The 15,502-nt window shown below is 37.1% G+C and overlaps 1 long non-coding RNA gene across 7 annotated transcripts in view; it reads right to left on the reverse strand.

Annotated features, from left to right (window-relative positions):
• Positions 1–15,502, reverse strand: part of LOC106858582 (uncharacterized) — a 276,548-nt gene that overhangs the window by 127,550 nt on the left and 133,496 nt on the right. For 2 of the 7 annotated variants that reach the window (XR_015805487.1, XR_015805481.1), the window contains exons 8-10: positions 14,724–14,828; positions 10,765–10,811; positions 8,492–8,590 (exon numbers count right to left, since the gene is read on the reverse strand). The exons of 3 other annotated variants lie outside the window; for them this stretch is intronic. This is a non-coding gene — a long non-coding RNA (uncharacterized LOC106858582). Of the gene's footprint in view, positions 1–3,669; positions 4,070–7,420; positions 7,572–8,491; positions 8,591–10,764; positions 10,812–14,723; positions 14,829–15,502 lie in introns of all 7 variants that reach the window. 2 more of the 7 variants (XR_015805483.1, XR_015805482.1) reach the window with 2 other exon arrangements.

Raw genomic sequence — 15,502 nt, forward strand, 5'->3', positions numbered from 1 at the left:
TGAAGCAGTCACAATTTTATTCAAGTCACCCTGCACAGGATCTCATAGCAGGAACAGACTCCCTTAGGGGATTTCTGGCTTTGTAACTTTCTGTTCAAAACTGTTGGGAAACGCTCCTATCCCTGAAATGTTTAAAAAAAACCCTATTTCCTTAAACATTTCAGGGCATTTAAAATAATACTAAAAATTCTGTGTGGCCAATTGTCAGAATTTGTGCTAGGTAAGGGGAGTCCTAGTTCCAGATTTCTCTAACCACTTTTAGTTATTGAAGTTTCAAGCATATATTTTTCTGCATTTTGTTAAAAGCTGGTTTCCTGATTTCTGGCTAATATTCCAGAATTAGAGTTTGCTGAATTCACCTGTTTCCATCAGAAATAAGGCTTAGAGATTTTGTGTTTTGTTCTGTAGTAACAAATATAAAACAAAAACCTCATTAGCTCAAGACAAGACTAATTAGTCTTCTAACTCTTAGGCTTCACTGTATATTTCACTGTGAGATGCCCCAAAACCAAAAAGCTACTTTAGGAATCTTGAGTCTCCTTCTTCCACTCTCTCCCCATCTTTATTTTTAAGGACGCCTTCTTTCCTGTCCTTTAGAGGCTATGGTTGTTTCATTTCCCTGAGAGAATGAGCCTTCCTTATACACAAATACACAACCACAAAGTGTGTTGCATGAGCTCAGGCAGCACTGCAGAAACTACACTATATTTTACTGGGTCTCTCAGATTGTTTGGAAGAAGTAAATTAAGGCTAACGTTAATTTTCACAACTGCATAATCACTTACATTTCCTCAGGCACAGATTCTCTTTATTATATGTGTGTTAGTTCTGCAAGTCTGTAAGTGTGACCTGGAATAGCTGTGTTCTTACAACATCACACTGTGCATGCCTAGTGCACAGCAAACAGCACCTGCCAGAAAAACATCTCAAAACAAAAAACAAGACAAAAAACTTAGGACCTAAATCTGAAATTTTGTCCCCCTTTAAATCTCTCTATCACCCCTTGTTTAAATTCAACATATCAATTCAATAACAATTTTCCTGTTTCACAGATGATAAAGCTCCTGTAGATTTGTAATAAAACGTATCAAAATGAAACACCTCAAGAAGCCAGGATTAGAAACATTTAATTCCTGGTCAGAAAACAATTGAAGTACAGTCACTAGAATTGTTGTTCTTACTCTTGAGCCTCTTATTCACAGAATCATAAAATATGCTGACTTGGAAGGGATTCATCAGGATCATCGAGTCCAACCTCTGGCCCTGCACAGGACACCCCAGCAATCACACCCTGTGCCCAAGAACATTGTCCAAACACACTTCTTGAGCTCTGGCAGCCTTGGTGCTGTGACCACTTCCCTGGTGAGCCTGTTCCAGTACCTAACCAGCCTCTGGGTGAAGAACATTTTCCTAATATCCAGCCTAAACCTCCTCCAGCTCTGCTCCACACCCTTTTCTTGAGTCCTGTCACTTGTCACAGGAGTGACAAGATCAGCATTTGCCCCTCCACTTCCTCTCATGGGCATGTTGAAGATCAGCTCCTGTGGAATCCCAGTTTGTCTTACTCTCATGGTAGATCACAACTCCAAGATACAGTACAGCAATTCATGCAGAGAGGAAAACCACAGACTATTTCAGGAAATACTGGCTGTGCTTTCTTTGTGGGCTACAAAAAAATATAAAATCAACAACAAACCAACAAAAAACAATCCACTACAAAACAACAACAACAGAAGCATGGGGGCATTGTTTTCCTAAAAACATTTTTTTTTGGTTTTTAAAATATTTTGACAGATGATTCTCAAAGATATTTATAGCACAGCTTGAAGGAAACAATATAGATATCATCTCATTACACACGCACTGCAAAAAACAGTCTTTTACTAGTAAGAGTTCACAAACCAAAACAATGGGATGGGTAAGAGGAGAGGAGAAGGGCTATTATCCCTCCAGGTACACGTAGTTATGAGATCCCTACAGAGACTAAGAGACATGCTATAAGGCATGAAGAGCATGTGACAGAGATAAGAAGTATTTATTCCCTCCCTCTGCTCTCCCCCCACCAGTCTTAGCCACAAGAACATCCATCTTTTCACAAGGCTGGGCACTGTTTTATGGCTTCCTAGTTATAGAAATGCACAGACAGATTTAGAGAACTTGAAAAATTAATTTTAATTGCCTTGTTATACCAGCAAGTGATTGACAACCACAGCAAGATCTGAAAACACTCAGGTGTTTGCAAGATGAGACCCACTCAGTATTCTCAGACAGATCCATACCATACTACTGTATCACCATGAGAAGCCTTGTGATAATTTAGATAGGAAAGGAAGCCCAAAATCCTCAAACAGGTAAGGGAGAGAAGAAACCATGTTTATAGTCAGAACCTCAGAGGAGATAGATGGGAGAAATACACAAAGGAGGTTTTGTTGCTATTTTGTTCATGAAAAACAAGGAAAGAGGAGGGTTATTTCCCCTTCCCCCAAATCAGTTGTGCAAGGTCACTTACTCAGAGATAACTTTAGCTGATTAAGAAATCTCAGATTGTTTGCCTGATATTCCCAGAATCTCTGCTGTTCACAGGTGCAGGTCTAACTCAAGCCAAAGCCAATTTCAAATTTCTTTGTAGCTTAACTCCACCAAGCAGCACAGCTGTAGCAATGGCCTCATTATGTATATTACCTACTGATTTCACACTTGAATCCATTTTAAAGTCCTCCATGAGCCTCCCTATTAGCTTAATAATGAAAAGTGTATCAAAGAGTATGTTGCTAAGTTGAGTGAAAAATTCAAAGCACTCCCAGTGAGACAGAGCTCCTGAAACCATGAAATAACAGTGGTCACCAAATTCTGCTCTCATTGTGATACTGCTAATTATTGTATTTGGGACTAAAACCTGAACATCTGAGAGAGGCAGAAGGGAACAAGTTTTTGTGTCTTGACAGATTTGCCACTGAATGTAAGAATCAAAAAATTAATTTAGGAAATTAGATGGCTGAACATCATTTGTCTCAGATGTTTTGTACTTCATCCTAAAATCGGATCAGGGCTTATTGTACATTAATTTAAACAACTCATCTATGAATAAGGGAGAGGAGTGTCTAGAGATTACAGCACATAACTGCTGTAGCTACAAAGCAAAATTTCATTATAGCATTCTTGTCTTGACATGCAAAAGAATCTCTATTTCATTATCACCTATAACAATAGCTGTATTTTTTTAAAAAAATTTATTCTATTTTATAAAAAAGCAGTAGTTCAGACTTCTGTCAAAATTAAAGAAAGAGAAATCAAGCCAGTTCTGAAAAGTTAAAATTTCTATACCAAAGTACAAAAGTGGGTGCACAGAGCGGTTTCTCACTAGAGTTCTGGTGAGTAGAATACCTCATTTGAAAGAATTTATACCATCAGTTAAGATTTTTAAGCAGGAAAAGGAAGTATTTAGTTGTCAGCATCTTAACAGTCTAAGCTGAAGTGTAATCATTGGGACCACCCATGTGTTACTTGTCATTAATAAATGACAACAAATTATAATAAATTATGACATCTACATAACCTCTATGCTCCTTTATGATGTGCCAACACGGAAAGAATTTTGGTTTAACCTCATGATTTGGATTTACATTATTTAAAACAAACAAACAAACAAAAACATCAGCAACAACTCACCAGAACCACTAAGCTGCCTTCAGATTAGATTCCATATGGAGATGGCTGGCACCTGTTAGAGGTGAAAATTCAGACTCCCCAATTTCAAGAGAACAGAAAATTAGTAGGAAAAAAGTATATATTTAGAGATAAGCAAGGCACTGACATGGAACACTGAAGAAAGACATAATCTATTTTAATTTAGTTTTAGGGAACACATCCCTGGCTGAGGGAAATATCACATCTCACAATTTGCCACAGAATTATCATCACTTACACAAATAGAGTGGGTGAGAGTAACAAAACAAAAACACTGAGAACAAAATCTCTTATAACAAATGGGACATCTCCCACCTGAAACAATATCATTCCACTTTCCTTACTGAGGCAGATATGAGGCAGAAATGTCTTGGAGTTTCTTCTACAAAAAAAGTAAAACGGACTGAAATATTTCAATGCATAGCATACAGGAGCAGGAAAAATTTTGAGACCAAAAATGTACATTTTTATGAAAACTGATGACATTTCCCCCCTATTTGTTGCTTACAGAACTCCCCATTTCCCAGGAACAGCAGGTTAAAGGAGGAACTGGAGAGATTACTGTGCAAACTATAAGAAACTATTTCCAAGAAGTAACAGCTCAGAGAGAAACAGCTATCCCTGTACTGCAAGTAACAGTTTATTTCTTATTTTTAAGTACTTGAGTTCCTTTTTAGTATGGCTCTGAAGAGAAATTTCACTTCAGTGCACTCCAAAGATCCAAGATCCAGAAGATGACAGAATAATTCCAGTTGAAAATATTTTAGGCCTTAGTCTATCCACCCTCTTGATTTGTATATTTTAGTTGCTGATGTTGTTGGTTTCAGCTACCCTAAAATGATGAATACCTCTGGCATCCACACAGAAAACAAACTAACATAACAAGAAACGGTGACAGAGATGTCCCATATTTGCCCATGTAAAAGCAAGGGGAAATATTAATGTGGGTATAAATATTGTGCCAAAAACTGAAGTCAAAATTAGCCTTTCCCAAGTAAAGACAATGGGACAGGAGGAAACAATCTTATCATAGCCTAGGTAGAGGAAAATGAACTTTAGATCTGTTCAGAAAAGATGGATACAATTTCTACATGGCTTAAGTATTGGTTAGAAGAATAGAGATGAAAATGTTTTTATGGATAAGATCAACACACATAATTTCATATTTTATAAGATTTGAAAATAGTTTTAAGTACATGCATACACATAAGACCCTGGTAACATTGCCCAATAAGTAGTTACTAGATTCCTATTTTTTTCCTTGTATAGCAAAAGGAAAAATATAAAATTGCATCTTCTTAAGAAGAAAAACATTTAAGGCCCAATTCCCATAGTCATGAAGAGGCTTGTAAATATTTTTACATATTTTAATAGCATCCAATTATAATTTTGTGCTAATTGCTTTAATCAGCACAACCTGAAGTCTTATAGTATTTTTCCATAATTAAGCAGTACCACATGACAAGCAGTGCTTTTCAGAGCTATTATAGTACTTTCTAATGCTACAATAAACAAAGATCATGCATCTTAATTATAACCAATAAAAATTCCATATACATTTAATTATATGCTGCAGTGAAATTCCCATAACTTTAAAAAAAGCTCTGCCATGATTATTAAAATGTTGCTAATATGAGCTCACACTAATGGGCTGTGCCCACTATTAATGTCATTGCAAACAGTTTACATCAGGAATCTGTATCTCCAATTTAAATGTTAATGGACTGAGCCTTTTTCATTTGTAGTGCAAGAAAAGGATAAAGCTGTTGAAGTCAATGAGATTATGGGAAACTGCTAACTAGCATATTACTGCCTCTATCTCCAAATGCATAGTATGGAATATAATCAATTCTCTCATATGTGTATCTTTACGTCCTGTCAAAACAAAGAAAAAAATATCCCTAATAGCACTATATATTCCATTTGAATCAGGGCAAAATTACAGGTCTTTCATGTGAATGAGGCTAATAAAAGTTCATCAATATCTTAACTTGTGTAAGCCATGGATTACCTTTAGGCCAAAGGTAACAAGGTATGTTCCACATGAGCAAGGCCACTCATCCCCACTGCAGCTCCCAAAGCAGCAGCTCCTTCTCCAAGGGTCTGTGTGGAGGAACTGCACTGAGCTACAAACACTGAGGCATCAGAGCTCACTTTGGATGCCACTAGTGGATACCTCCCCCACCACAAAACTATCAGTTTGAGCAGGGATCACTCCTGATTTTACAAGATGAGTTTTGATATCATTTCAAGAAACATGCCAGTTTTTGAAATTTTTTCTCCGTGTGTATATGACATGACGCTCACTAGATAAATACCCTTGATGCACACAGTTTACACATCAACTCCATTTTTCAGACAGATCAGACTATTCTCTCACACTTGATAATGTGATACTAGATAGTATCACAGCAGCAATTCAGATGGCATATAAATAACTATGTAAAAATAAATCTGTCTATAAAACAGTGTCTAGAAAAGTTATTTGTATTATTATGAATATTGTTAACATCTGAATAATCAGTTAGAACATATTTAGAAAAACAATTCCCAAAAAATGGGATAGTTTTGGATTAAAGCAACGCTTAGCTGAACTGTTCCTCTATTTCAGGTACTTCCTATTCTATTTTGATTCTGTACTTCTTTCACAAGCCAGAGAAACCAGCTTCAATTCTATTTTCCTTCTTGGCCTCAGCAACACTCAGACATTGACATGTCCTCTTGAAACCTATTACCAGCTCCCACAGCTTAAATCATCCTATAATAAACTCATGATGAGACTATATCACCCTATAATAAACCCATGTGGGACAAATCTCACAAGAAAAGGTAAAAATATTCTCCCCTTCACCATTCCAACAGTGTTGTACCTCCAATTTACAGCCACTGTCATCATGCAGCTTTAGGAGTCTCTACTTCCAAGAAATTCCTATAGGCTAAGGCAGGAATCTCAAGGGAGGTATTTGTGCTGTGTTTTCTGCATTTCCTTTCCAGAATTTCTTTCTTCCTCTCATTTTCTCATTGCTTCTTACCAGCAGTTTCAGAACAAGCCTTAAGTGTAAAGTAACAGGCATTAATTAGGCCCACTGGTGTGCTGTTCTGCACAAGGAATCCTTCCTTGCCACAAAGAGCTTATAGACCATTATCTCCTTTTTTTATCCTCCATTGTGCTTTTTTTCTTACTGCCTCCTGCTCGCCTTTTTCTTTCCTGCTATTTAAATTTTAACATAGAGGTTTTGCAATACCCTCTTATTAGAGCTGCAAGAGCTTAGAAAAAGAATCTGTATTAAATTAATTATTATTTTATTTGAGACCTCTTAAGAGCAAAGAAAGTATTATTAGAAATCATGGGAGAAATATCTGAGTCCCAATCAGAAAAGTTAAGACCAAAGTTCTGGAATCAAATTTCAATATTGAGTAAGGAGAATCAGGTAACACGTTAAACAACACACCTAGAAACTGTAACAACTTAGTGACTTCTTTGCTAGTCAGTAGTAATGCCCTGGGGAATTTATGGTATTTAAAAGAAGATCTTAAACTACTTCAAATTCAGGCCACTTCTTAGAGCAGATCTCCTTTCGTGGCCAGCAGTGCTCTCAAACTCTCACCCACAAGCCAATGTGTTCCCTCGTGTGACCATCCTACTGCAGCATCAAAGTAGGACAGTTCTAAGGAGAAAAGATATAATGAATTCCACTGTGCTTGGTTATGTCTATGAAACTGTAATATTTACTTTTTTCCTGACTGCTGAGGATTACAAGTCCCATATCTTCCTCTCTCTTAGAAGCAACTTCAAACTTCCCTGGTCATTTTGAGATTCAAGGTTGGCCTTTGCAGCCTCACTTCCCTTCTTTCCATTTCAGAAGAGTAAAATGTCAAATTTCCTGCAAAAAGGTATCAGAAAAGAAAGGCATTGCAGCACAGGACAGGCATCTTTATGATATCTTTATTTCCATCGGCAAGAGGAAAAAGAATTCTTTCTGAGGGTTCTGTAAGTCCTTAGAACAACTAGAAAAGCATACTTGCCTGAAGATAAATGGATTCTTTCCTAATCCCTTTATAACAGATGGACCACCATGGACCATTGGTGATCCATGAACCACAGCTGGCCAGTCTCATTTTTAGGCCCTCAGGGATTAAACCTATCAGATTGTCAGTCTCCTGATAGACTGGGACTTGCTAAAAGAATGAATTATCCATACTATTAAGTGCCACTAACCTCATCTAAGGTCATCTGGAAAAAGAGCTTTTCCCACTTCATTACGCTCATTGCTGTGTCACTGTTTCAACTGTGAATGCCAAATTTTGCCCCTGCAAACTTAGATGTAGTTTTGATTGCCTTCAGTGTGCATTTACTCCAAGGACATGTGCACCAAAGTGAACTGATAGTGTTACTACTCTAAGGAAAATAGATTAATAACAGGCACTGAAGGCACTAATTGAACACTGCACTGGTCCCAACTCCGAGTGATTAAGAATCCAAGGCACCTTAAGAGAGAACAGAAAGCAGATTATTTTCTTCCTCAGAACCTAAATTGCAACTAATGTTTTGCTCACACTAAAGCAGCTGAGTACATCACTCTTTAAAGGATTTGCATTTAGAAGTCTTCTTAACTATGTGAACATCACTTCAAACTCTTTTAGGCTGGTGTTTTGGTTTTTGGAGGGCATCATAAGCAGGTTGAAAATTTCTGTTTTCAGCCAGGGATTTTCTAGAGAGCAAAACACACCTTTTTTCACAGGCTCCTTAATACTGACATATCGGATTGACTCTTACAGCCTGCAATGTAGGCAATCATCTTACCTGCTCCAGTCTAATTTCTCTTCTAATGTTCCAGTACCAGCCCCAGAAACTCCAGACATCCAAAATCTGCTCACAGTAAATCAAGATTCGAAGAATAATCTGCAGGTGTTAAGAGCAGTTAAGAAAAAAACAAGACTGCGTCATACAGAGGAATATATACCATTTCTGAAATATATTAATAATGTAGGAACAGGTGAGAGTTTTATGAGGGACCAAGAAAGATGTTTTCCTTCCTCACTTATTTTGATATCTTACTTTGAATTGCATTTGGACTACCTATTAATTAAAGTATTTGCTAGCATCAGGAAGGAAGCTTGGTAGAATTTGTACCCAATCAAGATTTGTACAATGAGGGCCGTTATGAACATTCTATTGCTGGTCTCCAATACTCCTTATTTGAGTATCTGTCAGCAGACTTGTTATAAACTTTTTACAGAATTTGTAGCTGTCATTTCAATAGCTTTGGGATGAAATGTGACCTGCTTCCATCCAAGCGGAAGCCTTGTGTGAAACGGACCAGAAATAGAAGTGTGTTCTTCATTGTAGATGCAGCTTCTCACACCAATCCCAATTTAAATCAGAAATAGCACAAACAAATCTAAAAGGTGCAGACTTCAAATCAAGATTAGGAGTTTTACATTTGTCAATCAGCTGCTGAGCTGATGTTCTCTGGTACAGAAGGGAGTAGGAACACATCAACCATTTTGGGAAACCATGCTCATGCACTCCAGAGCAACAGCACCAGCCCTGGCTTTGGAAGCAAGCTCATTATAGCAGGGCTTGCCTGGCTTTCAACAACAGTGACCCATAAGGACCATCCCAACCACAGATCTCTGGCAGGGCTTGTCCCAGTCCTACCCTGCAACCTCTGGGGCAGAGCTTCCCCCAGCTGCTGGTTGCTCTTGAAGTGAGTTTCAAGAGGCATGGCTCCATTCTTGCATCCTTGGACACTGCCTAAACGTTTGAAATAACACCTTCTGACACAGAGAGTGGCTTTTTCTACTGGAGAAAAAAAGTATGTAAGCATGCTTTTTAAAAGCCTAGATTTTGTTGTTCAGCTAGGCAAATAATTACAGGTTTTATTAAAAAATATTTTGAACTTTCATATGTTCTCCAGGATTTACCTCATCTTTGTATAGTATCATAAATTACTTTTATAGTACCCTAAATATAGCTATAATAAAAAATTTGCTGCAATAAGTAATTAATCTTATATTGGGATTTGTATTAGACTAGAAGATGGTCCAAGGTTCTGAGCTGCATCTTCACAGGACTGTTATGTGACAATTTGCAATTCTTGATTCTTGGTAAGCCTGCATGCAATGCTCAAATTCCAATTCTTTCTGAAAACTCTAGTTTGGTTACAGCCATCTACATAGGAACTAATCAGAAACTTTGCACAAGAAGTAGAATTATGACACCAGTCCATTCAAATAACAGAATTCATTCCTATTTAGGCCAAGAGGATTCATCACGGCCCCTGTTGACACAAGGAGCACCAAGTGTTAAAAACCACAATCTTAAATTTTAGCGAACAGAACATTTATGGATCACTAGGCAGTCAACAAAGAAGATTTCTTTGCAACAATCTCCTTTTCTTCCTCTCAACACTTCAGCCTTTGGTGAGAAACAGAGCATATTGGACCAACCTTACCCTATGTTCCCTTTTCATCATTCAGCAAATTATGGCTTACAGGCTTCTGCAAAGTCTGTTTGTGCCACTTACTCATACAAGCAGTAACACTTTTCAGTGTGAATGCCATGCCAGGAGCCCATAAAATGAGACATTTAAACAGGGAAAGATGAATAAAAGCTACTACCATAGTATTTTAATGTGACCTAGAAACTGGGAATTGAAACAGTGCTGACAGTGGGAACTCAAGATTTTGCAATCAGAGGGTTTGTAATAGGCTCTGAACGCCAGGGAAAGAGCGACCAGCTATTTTGTACGAGAGAAGTAGTTACAGGAAATTTTTGCAGAAGAAAAAATGGCAACCAAAACGAAAGAACAAACTTAGCAAGCTTCAGCCCAAATTTTTTTTGGATGGGTGTAATAATCAGAATAGATTTAAACAAATCCATTAGGGTCTGGCAATGTGAGCTAATTCTGTGCTGAGGAAGAAGTAGCACAGGTTATTTGAACATACTGGAACATTTCTAGCACTGGTGTTACTTCATTGTATATAAAATATAGCTGGGCTTGATAATTTAATATTTTCATTTACTGATATGCAAATAAGTACTCTCTACCTCTGATTTTGAAAGAGACTTACCAGAGTAAGAATGGTCTGTCTCAGTCTCAGACATTGTCCCCCACTGCCTTGAACAAACAAAAATTTTAAGGTATTTAAAGTACTTTAAATACACATACAATTGTTTTAAAGGTTGTGTATGTAATGCTTTTAATTGGTAGGACCAAGATTTCCTTTCCAGTAATCAGAAAAAATAAATTACAAATGCAGAATCTGAAATGTTCAAAGTTTGATAAATTCAATAATCACAGTGAAAAGGAAACAATTCCATTCCTTTGCTATGCCATGCCTGAAAACAGTGATATCCCAAATGCTGTCAGAGGAAAAATAAATGACCAAAGAACCACAAGACTATTCTCCCACCAATCCACCTTAAACAGCTCCCACAGGACAGCACAGCACAGATAATCCCCTTTGGATGCCTCTCCCTTGCCCAGCTAATATCAGCTAAAGAGTCCAGCAGCCAGGCCAGAAACATTACATGAAACATTTAAGGACCAAGCCACACAATGCTTTGGAAATGGTTTCCACACCCTGAGCTTAGTTTCAGTAGTCAGTAGGCCACTAGCACTAGCCAGTGCTACTGAGGGGAAAAGTCTTTGAACGTTTCACAGGTTAGGGAAATATCAGTACTTGAACTTACCACTGATAGCTTAGACTGCTCTGGTTGAGTAGGCAGTGATTTTATAGCACAAAAGGAGGTGTACAGATGTAATATAGCTTTATTCAGAAATTAATTCTATCAAATGCAGTTTCAGTCCTTCCCATGGAGAGCAAATAAAAGCAATCTTTAGCTATCAGCACTAAATTCTTGATGAATCCATAGTGACAGTCTTTTAGGAGAACTAAACAATTAATACGTTGATGAATTTGAGATCAGCTCTTGGACAATGCAATAACTTTCAAGGAAGAATAATTTTTGATCTGAAGGGTTCATTAAGTTACCACGTAATCAAAAACTACAGTCTTTTCTAACTGGCCCTCAAAAGCACTGCATAATGGTAATGAACAGATTTACAATTCATCTTTGATTTAGGCAGAAATTTCATTGCAACCATCTGAGACATCTGCCTCTTAAAACAAGTACTGGGTGTATATACTTTCTCATTGTGGAAACTCAAAAGCTGGATATTTTCTGGATAAGTCATCTCTTCTGTTCAAGAGACTATTTTCTTTTCAGTCTAATAGCATCCTGCACTGTAACACTTGACCTTGGAAATATTAAGAAAAAATAATCCAAATAAAACAAAACAACAAAATAAAAAAAACACACACACCAAAAAGCACCAGCAGTACAAGAAGGAGCACAAGAAACTTCTCACTTAGTTTCAGCTTACAATCCATCATCAACTCGTTGAAGAACTAGGGTCAGTTGTTCTCTATCACCATGAAAGAGTTCAATTTCACAGTACTAAAACTCACCACTTCAGAGCAACAGCTTTGATAACACACCAGGGTAAAGCCTTTATAATATAAAGCAGGGATACCAGGAATAAATACTCTTCTGAGGTCAAGGGAATTGGATTGCATAGAAAAATAAGACCTCAAAAGCAGTATAATAGAGGTATTCAGGGTGATGGAAGTGCTCAATAAAATAGAGCTTTAGATATTTTTACACTGATGAAATAAAAAACTTAAAGGATCACTCACAACTTAAGAAAAGAGGAATTGCAAAATATAAGCAGATTAAGCTAGGTAGTTAAAATATAATATAGCACTTGTTTTCTTCACAAAAAAATATAAGCTGATACACTACACCTATGTAAAGATAGAGAGTTCCTGAATGGCTCAGCTAGCCAGTACTGCAGTTCCTCATGGTAGAATTTTACGTGTTTAAAGAAAAAATAGCAAAACTGAAGTTACTGCAGTTAGAGTTCCATCAGGGAGGATGTGACCCTCCTTTAACAACAGAGTTATCACACCTCCATCAGGCAGCACATTCATTTGGCACGCTTAAATCTATCATTATCTTTTCTGATTAATATCAAAATTGCTGCTTGCTGATCACTTAAGTAAAGGGGCTTTTGTGCGGCAGAAAGCGCTGACAAGATCTGATGTTAAGGCACAAAGAAAGAGAGAAAAACAGGGAGTTCCATTTTCAAGAGAATACCCTTTCAAGACATTATCCCCCAGGGCCACTGTAACAGAATGCTGTATTTAAATCAGCAGGTCGTGCACTAGAAGATGGTTTAACTGCTAATTAACACTAGATGATATGCTGAAAATTACATGCTAATTAATTCTCCGTAGATCTAAGTACCCTTCCTTCTATATCATTTTCAGTGAACATATTAACATGGGGAATAGACTAGCATTAATTACAGATTCACATGACAAACATGTGAAGCTATATTAAATACTTGATGGAGGTTAACTAAAAAGAAAGATGTGGGTCAAAGCTGTAGACCACAGGCCACAGTATCATAAAGACACCCCACATTAAAAAGAAGAGGGCATATATTACCCATTCAATCTTCCTGTCAGTTTGATGTTGCTCTCTTGTATTAGATTTTCTTGCAGGAAGATCACTATTCTGAAAATAGGATTCATCTGTGCAAAATACAGTCTCACAAAATGAAGGCAAGTAAGTGGAAAGTAAATCTTGTTCTTTTAGAAAGTGACAGTGATTACAGGTTTGGGGTTTTTTTTATAGTTTAACCATTAGCAATCCTCACAACAATTTGAAAATGGCAGAGAAATCAAGCGTGTAGGTTACAGAGGTAGCTAAAGAATCAATATGTCAAATTCTGGTGCCATAGAGTCCCACTCTAGAATAAAAGAAACCTTTTAAGTCAAATATGTATGGCCACTATATCCAGAGCTACTGATTTGGTAGCTTTTAATTTAAGGTCTGGAACTACCCCAAATAAAGTAAAATCCGGTTATTACAAACAAATCAAGCAATGAAATGTAAGACATTATCCATGCTTCCAGTGTCACAAACTCCAAGTACTAACTATAGGTCAACTCAATTTAGAGGTTGAACAATTACACAGGAAAAACGGTTATAATGCTAAAATTACATCTTCTGTTTGTCAGGTAACAGTACACCTACATGCACGGCTATTTCTGTAGTTCAAAATCTTGAGGGTTTTCCTTCTAGTAGCTTCAAACAAAAGCCCTGGTAATTTCTCATTAGAGAAATATTAGTTACCAATATAAATAAAGTCTTTCCTTGACCTAGTACTGATAGATATAGATATAGATATATATAAATGGCTTTTCTTTTCCACCCTCCCCTACAAAAAAGGCATCTCTTCAGTAAACGTTGTCTTTAAATTAAAAAATAAACAAACAAACAAAAAAGAACAACAACAACAAAAATTCTTGAATTTTTAACTTAAAAATTAAAATTCTATCTCCATGATGTACATTTGTCTAATGGAATTGAAAACTTCTGCTTTAGTCATACACATAAATAAAGTCATTTGGGGCATCTCCATTAAAAGTAATTGTCATCTCTAGATAAGAGACAAGAAGAATATTAAGACTGTTTTTTTAATTTTATTTTAATAGCACAATAGGTAACACCAAATTAGGAAACGGAATTTAGTGCAAGGACACTAACAATCCAAACTTGTGCCCCAGAGTACTAAATCTTTATTTGTTTGTGGTCTCCAGAGAAAATAGCTGACATTTAGTCATCTTAGAGATTCCAGACTAAGAAGCAGAACTTGCCCACATGTGTAGATAGTTCACCATGCAAAATGACCAGAATCATCTTTCATGAGAGATACAGATGCACAACTTCAAATATAGCTTTCTGCCTAGCACACAGTACCAAAACTTTGCTGCATGCTTAAAATTCTTCTTGTGGTAGGATGTTGCTAATAAGTTTTTAGCTCTGCTATAAGACATGAGATACAAAATCCAGAAAAATAATACAGTCAGAATTTTTTTTTTACTTTGCTAGAGACAGCCACAGAACACATGCAAGACGGTTCCAGGTGGATCAGCAGAAAGCAGAAGTAAAGCCTTACCACAGATCCTTGAAGCTTTATAGTTCTCTGACCAAAGGAAAGATCCAGTACTGGAAAATTTTTACAAAACCTTTAGCACATACCTGCCACAATCAGCTCCTAAAGCTGGCAAGAAAACACCAAAGAGTTTAGTAAGATACTGAATGGATGGAGGATAAAAGAGAAAATGGGTGGTGGCATGGGATATAAAGCAGATGAGAAATCAGATTCGGGTGAATCCAGTTTAGGCTGACCATCAATCCCTGATTCAGCTCTAAGCACTGCACCTCGTCTCACTTGAGAAGTCCTTACTGCATTAATTTCATTTCACATTTTCAGTCCAAGATATTCAGAGCCAAAAGGAAAAATGTTTTGTAGGTAGTATCTAACTGTCCATAAGCCCCTTTGGTCAGGACAATAACCTTTGCAGAGATTCCTTATCTTTGAAGGGTGATCCTCTAAAGCATTGATGGACTTTGAATAGAGCTTGAAAGTTTGTAATAACAGCTCCTGTAGAGCTGGGTGAGCTGACAGGGACGTTGAGTAAGTTGAAAAGTTTTGTAAAGTAGTAAAGTGACTGCAGCCAGGTGGAACTTGTCATTAGCAGAGCAAAGTCATATTGACAGCTACATGTCTCTTGTTCCAAACTGTGTGGCTTTTGCTGTGGATTACTTTTACCAAAGATTTGAAACCATTCTTAAAATGGATGAGTGAAAACAATTGTTCCCAGGTGCGTATTTTATATACCTCCCCTTTTCCATCACATCTCTTGCCTCAAGGGTCTTCATGCATTAGGCCCA

The sequence above is a fragment of the Sturnus vulgaris genome, chromosome 9, assembly GCF_052056855.1.
Source record: "Sturnus vulgaris isolate bStuVul1 chromosome 9, bStuVul1.hap1, whole genome shotgun sequence".
NCBI lineage: Eukaryota > Metazoa > Chordata > Aves > Passeriformes > Sturnidae > Sturnus > Sturnus vulgaris.